Raw genomic sequence first — 20559 nt, forward strand, 5'->3', positions numbered from 1 at the left:
TTGGGATTAGCAACTACAAGTTGATGTAAATTCTCAAGACTCCTCTACACAGTGAGGGTAGTGTATTGATTGAGAAGGGGCTGGTTAACGATGATGAATAGCAGAGATTCTCTTAAAGGGAACTTTTTAACAGCACTCGGGTATTACAAACCCTTGAAACGCATCTAGAAAACCTGCTGCAAATTGGTAACCAGTGGAATAAAATATGACACAGCAAGCAAATTTAAGCGTGTGCCACTGTCAAATGGCACCATTTTGAGGCACATAAATGACAGGGCAATTAATGTCTTGGAACAGCTGCTTTGTAAGGTTAAGGGAAGTGATCGCCTTACCCTACAAACAGATAAATTCAAGGAAGGGTCCATGTGTTGGTATTTGGAAAAAGAATGGGATTACCTTTCTGTTTATCTCTCTAGTCTTTATCAGGTGGAATCATGGGTCATAGTAGGAGTGAGTTTGGAGTGGGGGAAAGTGTGAAGCCTGATTTTTAGATTAGACTTCACAAAATTCCCAATATCAAACTGGTAGCATGTATCTTTTTTACTCTAGTCTCATGGAGCCAATTGGCTCCTAGAAAGAACAGCAGGTGTGTGACTCAATGACAAAAATTACCTCTTCACAGGGCACGGTTTTATATACACTGTGATCCAACTCTGAAAAGAAGGGATTGGAGTTCCGTCAGATAATTGATGAAACCATCTACATTTCAACCTTGTTCAAATGGTCTTTCACATTCTCACTTCTCTATAAAGCTATGTGAGGAAGACAGCCTTATCCCAGCAGTACATATATTTCTTCACAATGACTCAGTAATTCTGCTGAAGAAGTATCAACACTGCCTGATCAAATGTCTCCATCAGATGCCATTATTAGAGTCCACTTTTAGTAATCAATTCATCACTACTTACAAGGTTGGCTGACCTAGAAGGTAATATGCTTCCCCATCTAGGAAAGTAAATATTATTAAATGACTTAAAATCTTTAACAGCTTCCCACGTATATGGGAAGATGCCAAGAGCCTTGGTCTAGAAGACTTCCCCAACACCATTTCCCACCACTTCCTGTTCACTTTACTCCCATGACACTGCCTGTTCTTTTCCAGTGCCCTGAATGAATCAAGCTCTCCCTGCCACATCTTCATTGCTTCCTTTGCATAGTTAATTCTTATACATCGTTTAGATCTTAGTTCAGAGGACATCTCTCTGGAGAAGTCTTCTTTGATGCTATTTCCCTGCCCACCAAGACTAGATGAAATTCTTCCATGATGCATTCTCATGATTCAGTGTTACATTCTTTGAATGTACTTACCTTAATTTGTAATTATACCCTTATAGTTTTAACAAGTTGATTATTTGCACAAGACTGTAAGCTATATAATAGGAGGGATTATGACTAATACATATAGTTGCTTAATAAATGTCTTTTTAAAGGACTGAATGAATAAAAGACTTGACCAAGAGTCAGCAGGGGGCTCCCTCATGGGTATTTTCTCTCTGCCATGAGAATAGTTGAGTCTCAGATGTGGCTGCTCTTCCAGCTGGCTCCTGGAATCAAGAGCACACAGAGCAGAGCTGGATCCAACCCACAGCTGACACACAGCATGAGTGAGGATAACCCTCTGTGATTTCAGGCCACCAGGGTTTAGGGGTGCTTGTCACTGCGGTGCAACTTAACATAAGACAACTGAACTCTACTGCCAATGAAGTGGAACAGAAAGAACATGAATTTTTAAATCAGACAGACATACATGCCAATCTCTTTTTTTTTTTTTTTTTCCTGGAGACAGTCTTGCTCTGTTGCCCAGGCTGTAGTGCAATGATGCAATCTCGGCTCACTGCAACCTCTGCCCCCCAGGTTCAAGTGACACTCCTGCCTCGGCCTTCCTAGTAGCTGGGATTACAGGCACCCACCACCACGCCCGGTTAATTTTTGTATTTCTTTTTAGTAACAATGTGGTTTCATCACGTTAGACCAGGCTGGTCTCGAACTCCTGATCTCAGGGGATCCACCCACCTGGGCCTCCCAAAGTTCTGGGATTACAGGCATGAGCCACTGTGCCTGGCCACGTTCCAGTCTTTTTTGGCATCGAGAATATCCTTATGAAAATAAAATTCCTTCCCGTCTATGAATCTCAGTGTCTACACCTGTAAAATGAGGGTTAGCATGTCAGCTTTGCATGATTATTGTGGGGATTGCTGATGATGTAGGTATCATACTTGTTGTAGAGAAGCCCCTCAATTATGGTACTCAATTATCTTCTTGTTAATGTTACATTTTTGTTGTTGGAGTACCACCTATTTCCCCAAGGCCATGACATTGATTGTGTCATCCAGGTTTGTTTGTCTTGGTATCTCAAACAGAACAAATCAAAACTCCTAGTAAACTTCCCGGAAGAGCTTAGCAGACTTCAGTTCCCCTTAGGGAGCGTCCCAGGTCACTGCACATTGCTGCCCTCTAGAGGTGTTGGCTGAGAAGACCCCGATAGAGATCAGAGAAGCAATAGATTTCTGCAAGGAGCAGCTGTTGCCGCAGGAACAGCGGAAGCTGCTACAAATATAACAGTGATAAAAGCTGCTGTTTATTGAGTGCGTGTCATGTACCAGCTGCTACGCATAACTTATTGAATCTTCACGACAAAATTATAAATCAGGGCCTACTGTATACTAATTTCACAGTTCAGAAAAGGGAGGTACAGAAGCTAATAATCACTTGCCCAAGAACTTGCAGCCATTGTGGGGAGAACCCGAACCCAAACCTGGGGCTGGCTGACCCTAAAAACCCACACTTCACCACCACATGATATTGGCTCTCACAGGCAGGCCTGTATACTTGCAAACTCTGCATTAGAGAGGTGTTGCCAACCAAAAATAAGAAACAAAAAGTTGTTTGCTCCTACCCTGTTTCTTCCCTTTGTGAGCAAATAATTTTTTTAAAAAAGCCAATGGGGATTCTATGCTGCAGAAACAAACAAAAAACCATATTCCTTGATCCTCACAGAAAAGAACAATAACCCAGGCTCTTTCTTGGCTCAGGTTAAAGAGTGCATGTACAGGGTCCCATCTTTCCTCATAGCCAGCATATCTACTCCTGTAGCCAATTATTTTGAAAGAGAAATCATCAGGCTTAGGTAGCAGTTGCAAGAATGAGCATGAGATGAGGCGCCTGTTGGCCATTCTGTTACCATAATGATTTTAGCACTTATGAAAGAGACTAATGACTGAAATTGCTATCAACATTTGCAGCCGAAAGACTGCACATTGAAAATTGGATTTTCCTCTCTTCTTGTTAATGAGCTCTTCTCTCAAGGTGCTGATGCCTGAAGCGTACAGGAGGATTGGCAATCTTCTTTCTGTGTTTTACTCACATGAATGCCTGTACTGAAATTTGAGCAACACCTTTGTGACAGGGGATGGTTATATGAAACCATAAAAATACTGTGAGAGGAAGTGGCGCAGCTGGGCACACTTAAACAACGTAAGAAGTGAAATCTTTTAACGGGACAAATCACGAAGTATTTTCCAGTGGGTGTGTATATGTCAGGTAGTTCTACCACTGCAGTTGTTGTGGCTAGAAATAAAAGAGTTCTTTTTGTTTGTTTCGTGGCCTTGACAGCATTCTCGGGAGAAGCAGATCAATAGTCCATATCAGGTGGTTCTAGAAGAGTTCCTTCTAATGGTACCACTCTGGGGACCTTTTCTGTGGGTTCCCCTGACAATGCTCTGGAGGTTCTGTTTACTCATAGGAACTTGAGGAACACAGGGAATTCTTGTTCAATATCAAATGCAATGCTGCTTGCAAAAGACTCTTGGTAGACATGAACAAAAACAAGTATAGCCAGACCATCCTTCAGAAATCATTCCTGCACTGTTTGGAAGTGTTTCTCAAGGTCTAAATGGAGGCTGTGAAGGTGAGTCATAAATCATCACAGCATTTCAACATGCTGATTCCTTGCTGCTAACAAAGTGTGTGATAAGAGTTTGGTGAGTCTTGCTAGCCAGTCCCCTCCAACGTTAGGGCTCCTGAATAATCTACCCCACCCTATCGGCCTGAGAATTTGCTTGAAGGTGCTACGGTAGACTGGTGACAACATTGATAAACTTCTTCACCAGAAATTTTCCGAACTCAATGGAGATACATGTAGGCTCCTTTTCAGAAATGATAGCTTCTGATGATCCAGGTGCTACAAATGATGGTGGAAAGCAGCAGTTTCCATGGTAGGCATCTGGGGGTTGGAATGGAGGGTGTAAAGCAAGAAGCATTTCAGAGCCGTTTTGTAGAAACTACCACAATCAGTGTCTTGCTACATCAGTATGGATTCCTAACTAAGCCTTCTTGACTTCCATGATGATAGCTAGGTTTCTTCATCAACTCGGTTATGGCAGATCCTTCCTGCTGATGACACAGCTCTTGTAAAGCCTTCTCGTACACCCTGGCATTTATGACCAAGTTTACCTCTCATTCCTCATTGTGGTTTTCAGTTTACTTATATGTCCTAATGTAGTCTACACAAAGTTGGCCTTGAAGAAATAAAAGGACCCTAGCTATTTTGAAAAGTGACCTTATGTTTTCTAGGATTATTATTGAACATTCACCAGGCTAAGTGATGGGCTATGCACTTTGCAGACCCCTTGCAAATCCTCTGAGGTGAGCACTTATGAGCCCTCTCGTTTTCCAACACAGGTATTTTTATTATCCTCGATTTGCCACACAAGGAAACTGAGATTCAGAAGGGCCAGTGTACCTCTTCAAGGTTGGAAAGCTAGAAGTGGCAAACTCAGCCTGCTGTACCATTAAACCCACGTGCCTCCTTCTGCACACACATACTGAAGTGTGCATGAGAAAAAAATTAAACTTGGGGGTAAACGCAGACAAAAGTCACTACTAGTTCCAATACATGTCAGCAGAATTACAGTCTCTTTCCCTTCATACTCACCCAACCCCCACCCCATGGGGAGTTTCCTTTGCCTTAGTAGAGATGGCTTCGTTTTTGGCGGCGGAACTTTCTGGGCTGTGGGTGCCATAAGTGGGGCAGAGGCAACAGCAGCTGCATTGATGATGTAGCCCCAGGTAGTTCCTCTGAAGCCTTATAAGACTTTACTCACTTAAGGAAATCAAAAATGAAGTAATCCAAATTGGCAATAATGGATAAACGAAGACTAGAGATTGTTTAAAGTGTGTCGTGATTAACTCCTAGTTCTTATCTCTTTCTTAGCTTTCTGGATTATTTTGGGCCTGGTTTCTCAATTCATCAAATTTTAAACATCCTGGGGTGAATGACCCTTCAGAAACCCAGACTATAAAAATACCTTTGTCATGTAAAATCTTTTTAGAAAGAAATACAAATAGGCAAAATTAGGCTTAACCTACGCTTGTTTTATTTCATTGTTATTCCTCTTGTTCTTTACAGTTTTATTGAGGTATAATTCTTATTTTTAAAAACTGCACACATTTAATGTGTATAGGTTGATGAGTTTGGATGTTTTCACACACCAGTGAAACCACCATGATTAACGTGTAAGCACGCCCACATGATTCCACAAAGACAGGCTCCCAGGTGACACCAACGATGTCGCTTCAGAGCCTGCCTACGAGTCGCTCTATTCTACAGAACAGAAAGTCCTTCCTAACTGTGGGGCTGTGAGTCTCTGGCAGCTCACAGCAGATTTTCACTGGTCTGTTGCAAGACAAGAAAAAGAACATTTGAGTTTTTCATGAAGTTAAATTGATTTAAAGAATTGTTCTTTATTCTCAGATATGTTCTTCTGCCCTATTAGATGGTAAGGTTTTAGTTTTCAATGCCTTTACTTGACCAAAATATAAAGTAGTCAACCCTGTGACAATACTCCAAATGATTACACTTTGGTGAAAGGAAGTCAGGGAGCCTCTGGCTGTGGCTCTCACCGAGCCCTCTGCAGAGAGGAGGCTGGGAGAAGTGAAGACCAACACGGTGAAGAACAGCAACGAGGGTGGCAACGAAAAACATGAGCTCAAACGGAGAGCTCACCCTGCAGAGCCTCCCACACTGCGCCGGCCACTACTCCGAATGCTTTGTACAGATTCACTCATCCAGTCCCTCCGAAAATCCTCTGAGCTGAGCAATTACGAGCCCTCTTGTTTTCCAAAAGAGAAAACTGAAGCATGGATCTGTAGAACCCTGAAGTTCCTGTGTTCTCATTAACAATTCTGTGACCTACTTTAGTTCTGAATGTAATTCCACAGCCAATAGCTGGCTGGAACACAGTCTGTGAAATTAAGAATGTTCTTTTCTTTTCTTTTTTCTTTTCTTTTCTTTTCTTTTCTTTTCTTTTCTTTTCTTTTCTTTTTTTTTGAAATGGAGTCTTGCTCTGTGGCTAGGCTGCAGTGTAGTGGCATGATCTCGGCTCACTGCAACCTCCACCTCCCGGGTTCAAGCAATTCTCCTGCCTCAGCCTCCCGAGTAGCTGGGACTCTGGGACTACAGGCATGCATCACTAAGTCCAGCTAATTTTTTGCATTTTTAGTAGAGACAGGGTTTCACCATGTTGATCAGGATGGCCTCGATCTCTTGACCTTGTGATCTGCCTGCTTCAGCCTCCGAAAGTGCTGTGAATACAGGTGTGAGCCACTACACCCAGCAAGAAACGTTCTCTGCTTCTTACTCACCGCTGGGTTCTCCTCTAAGAAGCCATCGATGGCCGGCCCTGGCTATTACTGACTGTACATGCTTTTCACTGAGATCTTATTCCACTCAATTTAGGCTGCAAAGGCTGTACCTATTCTTTGGAAATCACTCTCTCTCGTCTCCATACTAACACCCAAGTGACACAGTCTGCACAAAGATTCATCTGGTGAGCCTGAGGATTTGTATGCATTGTGTCGAAGCTGATAAATGGGGCCCTTTCATTTCCTTCTCCACCCTACTTAGGTATTACAGGTATATTTCTCAGTGTGAAAATTAGTTTCAATATTTATTTAGCGCACGACACTTTATTATTGTGTTCTGAAAGTTGAAGAGTGCACTTTTCCCTCTCTTTCCTTGTCGGTGAGCACAGAGCTCAGCCTCCCCACACATCAAGGAAAAGGAATCCTGCCAAACATACATTTTAAAAGAAACCCTTGAAATATTTTCAGAATAATATTAAACCTTAGTGAAAACTTTGTCTACAAATTTGTATGTCATGGTGTGTTTTTCTCTTGACAAACTATTTCCAGTGTTTTTGTTTGTTTTTTTATAACGTCTGAGAATTGGCACTGCGGACACTTTTGTTCTTTCCAAAATGCAGTAAAGGTCACCACCTCTCCGAGCAAAATGGGTGACCTAGAAAGCCGGGAATTCTGTTGCAGTGGGCCACCCCTTCTGGAACAATTATGATAGCAATTTTTCATTATTGTTTTCTTCAAAATAAGTGACTGGCTTGTGTTATATCCTGTTGCCTTGTGTTAGGCAGGTAAGACAAACAATGAAAATCTGTCTGTTCACAAGAGGTCAGACCCAGTAGTTAAATTTAAGGCACTGATGGCATTCAGTGCAAGACTGTTTCTCAGTCTATATATTTTCATGTGATTGTGAGTAATTCATTTGCTGTTAAATCCTTAGTGCTCCCTGTTCTTTCCAGGGATAGTCCAACACAGACACACATCATGACGACCATATGTTCTGACTTGTCTGAGTCGTGTTTATTCAAAATGCTTTGTTTCATTGTTTCAGAAGTAGTGTGAACTTCAGAAAGCACTTGTTCTGAATTTGGGGTCTGAAAACATAGAAATCATAATCAATAACCCAGAAAGGTATGTACTGTTTCCCATTTAAAAGGAAGAATTTCAGGTGAAAGATGACTCTGTTCTTCCTTCCCTATGCCCCTTTACTGATGATGTAAGGGGTCATTCCTTGTCCTGATTGAGGATTTAAGGGGGTCACTAGTTGTGCTAAACACTTTGCCCACCCACACTTTGCCTGCTGTTCTGATTCTTACAATGTCCCTAGGAGATTGTTCCTATTGTTTCTCATGCTTTGCAGATGAGAACATGCAGCCAGGAGATGCTGAGTCTCTTGCACAAGGTTATAGAGGTCAGTAGTGGCTGAACCTTGATAGGAATTTCAGAGCCCTCGATCTTTTTGTTTTGAATTGGGGGTCTTGCCCTGTCACCCGGGCTGGAGTGCAGTGATGTGGTCATAGTTCCCTGCAGCCTTGAACTTCTAGACTTAAGCAAATCTACCTTGGCCTCCTGAGTTGCTGCGGTTATAGGTGTGAGCCACTGTAATTGGCATGGCCCTTGATCTGAACGGTTTCACTGAACTGCATTTCTATGAGTGCGGATGACTTAACATCTCTTTTATTATCTTCAATTCCCACATTTAAGAGGTTATTTCCTCACTCTCTTCTGCAAATCAGATCTTTCTGTTCCTGGAAATTACCATCTGGCCAATGGGGCAAAGGTCTTGCCTCGCGTCCCTGCTGTCTCTTCCCCATCTGTGTGGCTCCATGTTTGCTTCAATTTTCCCCCATCTTGGAATGTCTTTCCATGCTGGGTCTGACATATGGAGAATAAGAGATTTAAGTAGGCTGGTTTGTGTTGACAGAGTTGTGTGGCTCTGATGGACCACCTCACTGTGCAGGTTTCTTTCTTTTAAAATAAAAACTTTTATTAGACATGGTCTTTCTCTGTTGCCCAGACTAGAGTGAATGCAATCACAGCCTCAAACTCGGGCTCAAGTGACCCTTTCACCTTAGGTCCCCTAAGTAGCTGGGACGACAGGCATGTACCACCATGCCCAGCTAATTAAAAAAAAAAAATTAGTGGAGACAGAGTCTTGCTATGTTGCCCAGGCTGATTTTGAACTCCTTGGCTCAAGAAATCCTGCTTCCTTGGCCTCCCAAAATGCTGGGGGTACAGGCATGAGCCATTGTGCCCCACTGCTGTGCAGGCATCAATTCAGTCTTTCTGTAAGAGAAAAGAGGATGATGGGCTTGGCAAACACATGCTCCCCTGCTAGATCTTAGGAGCAGAAGTTTCTGTGGGATGTTCTCAAAAAGACACTGCAAACCCATGGCAGACTTCTCTCCTACCGTCTGTTCCTGCTGTGACGTTCTTAGGAGTGAGTCATGCTGGCTAGGTGTTGGTGTCATTCCCTGAGGACACATCTCAGGACCCTTCAGGAAAAGCAGACATGTACACAAATGTATTCACAGTGGTTTTAAAAATGATTATTATTAGTTGCAGATTCTCTTCTTTGTTAGCCCAAGGTCAAGATTGATGTTGCTGAGTACTAGGTTTTAGATTCAGCTTTGCTCTCAGAGCCAAGTTTCCCAAAGTATCTTGTTGTAAGAATGGATATCATATTATGCATCTATGGGACACTCCAATTCTTCATGAAAATGCTTGCATGCTAAAAGATTCCCAAATGCCCTTAGAGAAGAGCTATGTCCATTGCACTGAAGTTAACTAAGAACCCAGATCACTCTGCAAGTGGGGAAGAAAGACAGAGAAGGCTCAAAGGAACCTCAGGCAATAACTCACCCAACATCTGCATTTTCCAAATAAAGAAACTGAGCTCAGGTATTATAAATGACCTGCCCATAGCTCAAAAGCACATCTATGGCAGAGAGAGGTCTGGAGTCCAGATAACCCACCTCCTAAGCCAATAGCAAGTCTTAACCTGCTCAGTCACCACCACAGAACTGAGTATTACTGGGAGGATTCATCTCCTCATTCATTCATTCATTCATTCATTTTTTTTTATAATTCATGGGCTCACCCAAATCAGGAAATCTAAAAATTTTGAGTCTTTGTTCTCCATCACCCCATATGTTCTGTTGCTAAATATTGACAGTTCTATTTCCTAAACATCTCTCTCTATGGGTTGATTGCTGCCCGTCATCCATGCCATGATCTTATTTGAGATTCCAATTACCTTCTAACCAGTCTGGAAATAGCCTACACTAACAATGACATTTGCCCCGTTCGATTATGCAAGCAAATGCTTCCAGAGGTATCACTGTGCTACATAAGCACCAATCACTGGGAACCCACAGTAAGCCAGACATGGGTCCTGTGCCAAGATGCACGGGGTCCAGAGGGCAGACAGGCACTTTCCATATGGTGAGACAAGTGCTTTCTTTGGCAGCCAGCACAGGGTGCCAAGGCGGCTCATGGAAGGGAGACCTTAACGCGTCTTGGATGGTCAGAGGAGCTTCCTTGAGGAGACACCTGAGATGTGGATGACAAGCAGCACTTAGCAAGATGGCTGGCAGGAAGGAAGGAAAAGTGGGTGCCAGGAGAGAGAAGCCGTGGCAAGAAGGTCAGGAAGTAGGAGAGATGCAGCAGGCACAGTAGGGGAAAACATGGAATGTAACCCAAAAAAGGTGGCAAGAGTGCTGGCAAAGGAGGCAGGTTACGACCTCAAAGGTTTTTTAAGGCCATCCACTGAGGAGGGGGTGAGTCTTTCCAAATTCTCTCTTCAGGGAAGAATTCAGTACTCTTCTAAGATAGATGCTGATATCAAAACCAGAGCTCCTGGGGAATCTGGTGGGGACACTTGAAAGCATGTGTCATTACTGCCCAGAGACGTCCAGGCCAAGCGGGCTGGTGAGAGCAGCAGGGGCTTGGCCTCGTGAGAATATGCCCACCTTGTTTGATGTTCGTGGGTGTGCTCCACTGTGTGAGCCTGGTGGACCCTGCTAGAGAGGGCCGCTTAGGCCTACTTGGGGAATTGTTTTTATCTTAAAGAAAAACTCAAACTTCATTTGGTTAGCATCACTTTTTACATGGCCCAGCTCACGAGATACCACTGTAGTAAACAGACATCAACGTCTTTCCTGCCTTTGGCTCTGTAGTAATCTGCTCAGGCTGCCGTAACGGAGAAGGGGGCTTCTGCAACAGAACTTCATAGTCCCACGGCTCTGGAGGCCGGAAGTCTAAGATCGAGGTGGTTCATTCCAGGTCTCCCTTCCGTGGCTACAATTGCCAGCAGCCACCAGAATCTATTCCAGGAGCAGATCCTGGTGGCTGCCAGCAATCCTGGAGGGTCCTTGGCTTGCAGACGCAGCACTTCACTCTCCACCTTCTTGTTCACATGGTGCTCTCTCTGTGTGTGCATCACTGACCAGATTTCCCCTTCTCATAAGGGCACCAGTCGCACTGGATTAGGGCCCACCAGTGACCTCACATAAACCTGAGTATCTCTGTAAAGACTCCATCTCCAAATGAGTTCAACTGTTGAATGGGCCATGGCCCCAACATTAGGTTTTTTTGGGGAGAGGATGAAATTCATCCCAAACGTCCCCCAATGCTGCTTCTCTTTTCTTTCCCCATGGTCACCCCTTACAATGGCATCAGGAGAAGCTGGGAGGTGAACAGTCAATGAAAATGAATAAACATGGAACTGTAAAGGAAATATCTAGGGACACTGTAGGCTGATGGCTTCTTTCAAACTTTTAGCAGTTCTGAATCAAGCAGAAAATGTACTGCAACTCCAGCATGTCTAACCATGGGTGCTTCTGGTTAAAGCTGGGTATGGGCTCTGAGGAACGAGACTATAGCCAAGCTTTACCTGCTCAGCCTCCCCCATCCCAAGGCAGCCTCGAAGTGACTCTGTGGAAAGCAGTACTTAGTACTCTAATGAAATTTTCTTGCAACCTGAAAAATCCATCCAAGGCCTGGTTCATTTTCTATGTCCTTTTGAAATAGAGGTGGCCAAGTCAGCCCAGAAAACTCTTGAAAATGAGCAACTTAATTAAATTCAATTTCAATACACACAGAATAAGGGTCAGCCACATGTGCTAATACCATAGAAGAGGTGACCTTGTTTCCAAAGCATTTCTTGCTCTTTGGATAGTGGTGCCATTCTCACAGTGCTATAAAGAAATGCCTAGGACTGGGTAATTTGTAAGGAATAGAGGTTTAATTGACCTACAGTTCTGCATGGCTGGGAGGCCTTAGGAAACTTACAGTCACGGCAGAGGACGTAGGGGAGGTGGGCACCTTCATCACAAGGCATTGGGAGAGAGTTCAGGGGAAACTGCTACTTTTAAACCATTAGATCTCATGAGAACACCCTCATTATCGTGAGAACAGCATGGGGGAAACCATAGCTATGATCCAATTGCCTCCCACCAGCTCTCTCCCTTCACATCTGGGGGTTACAATTTGAGATGAGATTAGAGTGGTGACACAGAATCAAACAATAACAGTGGCAATTACAGTTTCCCTGGAACCTCCCTGAGGCTTGAAGAGTCCTGGTTGCTTCTTAGGGTCCTAGAGGATTATGGTGGCTTTGTGTTTCTCACCTTCCCATGTGGAAATGGGAAAACCTCTTGGTGCCACATTTCCTCCAGTCCACTTGGTGATGCCAACTTGGTGGCAAGGGGCACGTGGAAGCCATGGTGTCTGCCCTTCCCAAGTTCCACCCCTTGGCTACCATGTAATGAATCCTTAGTAGTGTTACTTGGTATTCGGTATGCAGTGTAATCTTCCTCTGCACATCAGGCTTCACATGCAAAAGAACATTTTTTTTAAATGGGAAACTCAAGGGAGAATCAGAGCTTTTGCTGATGTTTTAGAGCTTAAAATGAGATTTTTCTTCATGTTTACGATCCACCTTCTCTGGTTGTTCCTTTTTGCTTATGTAATGCTGTTATAACAACTAGCTATAAAATAAAAACATAGCCTGCAGGAATCAGCTGACTTGGATTCCCATGGAAATATGACTCAGATACTGTGACTAATATCAGGGAAACTGTGGTTACAAAAACCATTAGTCACAACTTTCATATTGAAATCCACACTTTTCCTCTTTTACCTCTTGAGTGTACACTGAGGTCCTTCTTTAGAGATGGGAGAAGAGCGGTGTGAGGCTTTCATCCTTCCAGAAGAGGTCTTCAGAAGTGAGGAAGGGCTCCCTGTCACCACCTGTGATGAAATGCAGCAGGCAGATGCGCTGATGGAGGTGAAGCTGTGCATTCATTCCTATCATGCTATAAATTACTGATTAATCTGTTTTTGCTCTGAGCACAGGTGTTGACAATGAAAAATGGAGAAAGGGTAGAAAATGCTACATTGGGAGGGGATGCCATGAAATTTAGAACAGGAGAAAGTTGGGGTTGGTACCTCTTGCTGACTTTGTGATTTCTCCCTGATGACCTTCTGTTCTACCTCTGCACCACAAAGCACAAGACCTGGTGAATAAATAGAAAGTCTGGGATTTAACCTGTGAGGGGCACCTGTTTGTTCTCTGAATGTTTTAGAATTCCTTTTTATCTATATCTATCTTATCTATCTATCTATCTATCTATATCTATCTATCTATCTATTTTTGAGATAGAGTCTCATTTTGTTGCCTGATCTTGGCTCATTGCAACCTCTACCTCCTGGGTTCAAGTGATTCTCCTGCCTCAGCCTCCCGAGCAGCTGGGATTACAGCCACCACGCCTGGCTAATTTGTCAATTGTTAGTAGAGATGGGGTTTTGCTATGTTGGCCAGGCTGGTCTTAAACTCCTGACCTCAAGTGATTTGCCTGCTTCTGCCTCCCAAAGTGCTGGGATTACAGGTGTGAGGCACTGCACCAAGTCAAGGATGCTTTAGAATTCTCTGGAAGAGCCACAGGCAGGAGTTAACTCTTTAAAGGCTGCATTTCCCTGGGCAACCAAACACTGAGGGTCTTAGGAATTGGCACCATAAGAAGATTTATGCACCATGATAGTCCACATGGTATCACTTGCCAAGAATGGGTCTGCTCATTGTTAGGAAAGAAAAGTTGTGAAAAACTTAATTTGGATTTTGAGAGGTAAAAATATTGAAACTTTCACCTAAAAAGAAATTGTTTATCATGATTCAATTATAGACGTCTGGTATCATGAAAAGATGAAAGGTCAACGATTCTGAGAGAAATGAATGCCTTCAGATCTGACATTCCCATTGAGCCTTGTGTGGGATGTCACTTGGTGGCTCAGTATTTGGCTGTGTGGAGATTTCTTGGAACACTGAAGCTGCCCTGAGTAATTGGAAAATGTCCTGGGTGATCTTAGGGGAATGAGGGAGATCAGACCTCCCAAACCTGAGCCATTTATCTCCCTCATTAAAACCAGTCTTTCGTAGTGCTGGGAACATGAACCAGCATCATGCAGCTTTGGAAAAATCCAAGCCACTCTTTCTACTGCAAACATTGATGGAAAGGATTCATGGATGTGGATGCTACATGAACTCTGATCTGTGCTACCTTCAGGAAATGCACTTCATAATTTATTCAGGAGATTCCATTAAGAATCTGCATTTACTGTCTTATTCTAACTTCAGAAACCTTATGTATTACAAATCAATATGCAGATAAAGGTATTCACCACGTCTGTTCCTTGCTTTGGGGCTTGCAAAGACCATCCCATCATTAGGAGACTGAGATAATCACTTATGAAATGTGTGTGAAGCTCTCAGCTAATGCCAGTCTTTAATAATATTACCAAGCTCCAGGAAAAAGTTCTCACTCACTTTTCTCCCTACTGATAAAACCTCAGAGGTGGAAGAAGTGAGTGGGGGGAACAGAGCCTTGGCTGGAATGACTAGAGAAGATGCCCTGAGGGCCAGCCTCTGTCCTCTCAGCTGGAAATCCAAAGGGAGCTCAGAGGGAATGAATCACAATTTTGTAAAGCAGCATTGGCCCCTATTAGAAGATATTTGACATGGCCGGGCACGGTGGCTCAAGCCTGTAATCCCAGCACTTTGGGAGGCCAAGGCGGGTGGATCACGAGGTCAAGAGATCGAGACCATCCTGGTCAACATGGTGAAACCCCATCTCTACTAAAAATACAAAAAATCAGCTGGGCATGGTGGCGCGTGCCTGTAATCCCAGCTACTCAGAAGGCTGAGGCAGGAGAATTGCCTGAACCCAGGAGGCGGAGGTTGCAGTGAGCCGAGATTGCGCCATTGCACTCCAGCCTGGGTAACGAGCAAAACTCTGTCTCAAAAAAAAAAAAAAAGAAGATATTTGACATGGATCATACAACATTTTGCAAACAACTGGCTAAATTAGGCTTCAGACTCCTCTTGTGACTCATATATGTTCCTTAAAAATACAAACACGCACAGATATATAATAAATATTTTACATATATAATACCTAATTTATCAAACACAGATAATATACATAGACATATGTGTATAGATTATATTTATAGTTTTATGTATTTATATGATTTATATTTATGTATTATATATTTATAGATCAATAAACACACAGGCATATTTTCATATGCATTTGCTATATATAAAATACATATTTGAAATTTATTTTTCCAGTAGGCTCTGTTCTCCCCACTCACTTCTTCCACCTGTGAGGTTTTATGAGTGGGGAGAAAAATGAGCACCTTTTCTTGGAGCTTGATAATATTACTAAAAACTGGCATTAACTGAGGGCTTCACACACATTTCGTAAGTGATTATCTCAGTCTCTTAATTTTGACCATAGGTCTGCAAAACTTCACTTTCTTCTATGTTATTATAAAATAAAAATCTGTTTCTCCTTTCTGACACTTTTCTTTTTCCCTCTTTAGCCCATTGCATATTTCAAATGGTCATGGATTGTAACCATGACTGTGGAAGGAAGTAAGACCCATGTTCCGTATATATATTTTTAAACATCTGAGCAAACACATTCATGGAAACATTTAAGTTCTAGAAATGTTTAGGTCCAATTTCCTTCAAAATTATCCCCACAGCCTCATCAAATTCAAGTTGGTTTGCAAATAATGTGTTCCAACTCTGCCTGATAGGTTGATTGTTAATTCTCTGGCACTGAAAATTTCTGGTTAGCCTGAAAATGAACATTTTATCTAACTTCCAGTGGTTTCTTCTTGGGTGGGTGTTTGCAAGGCTTTGAACTTTTTCACTCATCCTTAATTGTCAAGATTAGCTAATGATTTAAAGCCCCTGAGCAATTGTGGGAAGACCAGAAAGCACAGAGCAAGCTCCATAATTCCCCCAAGTCTATAGGGCGAATCCATTTATAAAGGATAGTATGGAACCTTGAGCATCTGACACCAGATGAATTAAATAAGAAAAATATCTATGAAGCTTCTTTTCAGATATAACCTGTACCAGTGAACTCAGATGGGTTTGAAATATTTGTTTGTCATTGTCTGCGGGCACAGGGCTGGCCTGGCTCAAGCAGGGAGTAGAGTGTGCTTTACAGACATTATCTCATTCTGCTGTAGGTGATGCTGGCTGCGATTTCCATTTTTCAAGGGAATGAACAAGGTATAGTAAGGCCAAGTAACCTATTCGGGGACACTGGCATTTGGCCTCTGGTAATACAACCAGGCCAAGAATTGGGCTGACTCCCCCAGTAATTCAGGGAAAGCAATGGCTCCATTTATAGTATTTGGGGGGAAATTCAATTTTTGCTTTTGTTTGTTTGTTAACACATCTAAACTGAGTTAGTGGTGGATATATAAATGTGTTTTTCCTGAATATCAGATAATTTAAGAGAGCTTAATGGCCCCCAGGTATGATTACATTATGTATATGTGAAATCAACAAGCAAATCCATAATACTCTTACTTTTAAATACTTCTACCCCTAAAGCTACTAGTGGCTACTATTTATTGAGCATTTTCTATGCTAATATTAAGACATTTATTCATTTACACTAAGAAAATATACTAAGATAGGCTTATAAAAAAGAAAAAGCACAGCAAAAGAAGCTATGAACAGAGTAAACAGACAACCTACAGAATGGGAGAAAATATTTGCAAACTATGCCTCTGACAAAGGTCTAACATCCAGCATCTAAAAGGAATTTAAACAAATTTACAAAGGAGAAACAACCCCATTAAAAAGTAGGCAAATGACGTGAACAGACACATGTGGCCAAAAAGTATATGGAAAATGTCTCAATATCACACCGATCATTAGAGAAATGCAAATCAAAAACACAATGACATACTGTCTCAAAGCAGTCAGAATGGCTATTTTAAAAAGTCAAAAAAAAAAAAATAACAGATGCTGGCAAGGTTGCAGAGAAAAATGAACACTTATACACTGCTGGTGGGATTGTTAATTAGTTCAAGCATTGTGGAAAGCTGTGTGGCAATTCCTCAAAGAACTGAAAACAGAAATGCCATTTGACTGGAAATCCCATTACTGGCTACATATACAGAGGAATATAAATCATTCTACCATAAAGACATATGCACACGTATGTTCATTGCAGCATATTCACAACGGCAAAGATTTGGAAACAACCTAAATGCTCATCAATGACAGATTGGATAAAGAAAATGTGGTACACATACAGCATGAAATATTATGCAGCTATAAAAAACAAGATCATGTCTTTTGTGTGAACATGGATGAAGCTGGAGGCTATTACTCAGCAAACTAATGCAGGAACAGAATCAAATACTGCGTGTTCTCACTTACAAGTGGGAGCTAAATGATGAGAACTTATGAACACAAAGAAGGAAACAATAGACACTGGTGGGTCTACTTGATAGGGGCAGGTGGAGGAGGGAGAGGAGCAGAAAAGATAACTATTGTGTACTGAGTTTAATATCTGGGTGATGAAATAATCTGTACAACAAACCCCTGTGACACAAGTTTACCTGTGTAACAAACCTGCACATGTACCCTTAAACTTGAAATAAAGATTAAAGAAAAGTACAGTGGTCCCTTGGTATCAGTGGGGGATGAATTCCAGGTCCCCGGTGGATACCAGAATCTGTAGATGCTCAAGTGCCTGCTCTAAAATGACACAGTATTGGCATAAACCCATGTGCATCCTCCTACATACTTTAAATAACCTCTAGATTTCTTATAATACCTAATACAGTGCGAGTGCTGTGTAAATAGTTGTTATACTGTATTGTTTAGGGAGTAACAACAAAAAAGTCTGCACGTTCAGTACAGATGAAATTTTCCAAATATTTTTGATCCATGGTTGGTTGAATCCACGGATGTGGGACCCATGGATATGAAGGGTCAATACTAACAGCAATTTCTGGAGCAATTCATTGGATATTGGGAATTCAATAATCTTTTATGTACGCTGGTTATTTGCCCTCTAGACCTTCCCCCACCTCTACACATTGAAATCCTACCCCTTCCTTCAAGGCCTATCCTGAGGACATTAACTCCAATGAATTCTTTTCAAGTGACTTCATTCTCTGCGAAATTCCCATAGTATTTTTATAACTCTTATATTGTGTTGCATAATATCATTGAGTTTGTCCTGCTTTCCCTTGTAGGATGTAAGCTTTCAGGTGGCAGTTTCTATGCATTTTTTTTTTTAATTCCTTGACAAAATAAGTCATGAATGAAGTACGTGCTCAACTGTGTCTGTTGAATTAGTTAACTCTCAAAGTTAGAAGGGACTGTAGATTTCACGTAGCCTGGCTGGGATTGCGCCTCACACATGCCCCAACCCCTGTAGATCCAGAGGTTCCCACATGATTAACTCTTCTGGTGGATTTGCACAGAACTAATGGCCAGGATCTCTAAAAAGCATTTGCATGTACAGTAAATCCTCATAATTTAAAATGCAAGAGACTGGGACCAAATGGGCTTTGAAGTCTGAGTTCATATTAATCAGAGGTTTTATTAAAAACCTCACTTAACCAGGAAAGACAGCTGTGTTGAATAATGACTATGATGATGCTCACTGGTGTTTGCATTTCCAAGGTATAGTCACCTGGGTTGATGATGATGATGATGACTAAGAAAGCAGGCTGCAGCTCGTAAGGAAATGCACACAGGCAGAGTGATTATTGCCAATGGGCCTGAAAATCTCCACTTATTTCTTTTCCACCAGTTAGAAGCAGGGGACTCCAGAGCAGACGGCCAGTGCTGCAAGATGCAAAAGCCTGGGATCCCGAGTCACCACATGGAAGAAAGAACCAGCTGACCAGGAATGCCAGCATCAGCCCATCATATGAGCAAGAGAGAAACTTCCGTTGTGTGAAGCCATTGAAATTTACGGGTGATAAGGTTTGGCTCTGTGTCCCCACCTAAAATCGCATCTTGAATTGTAACAATACCCACGTGTCAAGGGCAGGGCCAGGTGGAAGTGGTTGAATCGTGATAGCAGTTACCGCCAAGCTGCTCCTGTGACCGTGAGTTCTCACGAGATCTGAAGGTTTTGTAAGACGCTTTCCCCCAGTTGCTCGGCAGTTTTCCTTGCTGCTGCCCCGTGAAGGATGTGTTTGCTTCCTCTTCCACCCCGATTGTACGTTTCCTGAGCCTTTCCCAGCTACGCTGAACTGTGAGTCAGTTAAGACGTTTTCATTTATAATTTACCCCGTCTCAGGTTTGTCTTTATTTAGCAGTGTGAGAATGGAATAATATAAGAGGTTATTTAGTAAAGCAGTAGCATTAACTTGACCGAATCTTTTCTTTGATGAAATGTTTATTGTCCCAGCTCCAATTGTTATGAAAGCCTTACATTGAGCTGAGAGCTGCCTTTGCATGAGTGACTCCAACTCATGGGCTACTGTTTTGCCTTTCAGCCTGTAAAAATGAATTTTCTCTTTGTCAAGAGGCCTTTCCCAATATTTGACAGCAGACATCATATTGACTCTAGGATGATATTTCTCATTTCTTTTCTTATGGCTGCAGTGCACAGTAGCAAATGATTATAGCTTTAACCTCAGAGCTAAACAGACTCTCTCCTAGAGAGTTTCTTTTCTCCCTGACTCTTCCCAAAACCCAGCAGTTGTCCCAAGGTTCTTACACCAAGACTTGTACTAACCTTGGACTGAAGCCATAAGCTACATGAGTCAGATCTTCTTTTTTTTTCCCAAAGATTAATAACAAAGATCTACTCACTTGGTTGTATCCTGGGGGAAAAACTCACGAGACCTTTTCAAAGAAGAGCTGAAACAGTCAAAGGCACAGCCCATCACATTCTGTCATACTAACACAAGACATTATTTGTTCATTCAGCAACCATTTAGGAGTTCCTAGGTCCTCTTTATGGAGATAAAAGTAGGCTTGGGCATACTGTGTTGTAGAGTATCTGCCATGATAGCAAAAATGGTGCTTTTAAGCTGAAATACAATTTAATGAAGATAGCTACTTTTAAGCTGAAACAGTCATGTCTCAAAATTCAGAGACTAAACTATCTATACATTGCTGGCCTGATTCAGTTTGTTCCATGGATGCTTACAAAGTCCAGGTGTTACTACTTGTTAGTACAGCCCAAACACACAGGGTGTTTCTTTTCCTCTTGCACAGACGTTCTTCAACCTTGTAGAGGATCTGCCTAAGATCAAGTAGTGTGGGCAGGGTCGGGTACGGTATTTGTTATTTTATTCAGCTGCTGTTGAATTGCAGAATGGTGAATTTATGTCATCTGCATGCCCCTTCATAATAATTACTCCATGTTCATTTCCTTGTGAGCTGTGGAGTGTCTTTTTAATCATCATCCTCAACATAGGTGACTAAAAATGCCTTGGAAATAAAAACATCATTGAGCATCATCATAGTCATTGCTTGAAACAACTGGCTTTCCCAGGTCAGCTGAGTTTACAATAAAACCTCTGCTGTCTGGTTTATAATAAAGCCTCTGACTCATATGAACTCAGTTACTTCAAAGC

At 42.1% G+C, this 20559-nt stretch overlaps 1 long non-coding RNA gene across 1 annotated transcript in view; it reads left to right on the forward strand.

The window, feature by feature from the left end:
* The window catches only part of LOC141585460 (uncharacterized), a 35194-nt gene extending 15216 nt beyond the window's left edge, over positions 1 to 19978 (forward strand). The window contains exon 3 of the long non-coding RNA XR_012518980.1: positions 18781 to 19978. This is a non-coding gene — a long non-coding RNA (uncharacterized LOC141585460). The remainder of the gene's footprint in view (positions 1 to 18780) is intronic.
* Positions 19979 to 20559: the final 581 nt, after the last annotated feature.

The sequence above is a fragment of the Saimiri boliviensis genome, chromosome 8, assembly GCF_048565385.1.
Source record: "Saimiri boliviensis isolate mSaiBol1 chromosome 8, mSaiBol1.pri, whole genome shotgun sequence".
NCBI classification, from domain to species: domain Eukaryota; kingdom Metazoa; phylum Chordata; class Mammalia; order Primates; family Cebidae; genus Saimiri; species Saimiri boliviensis.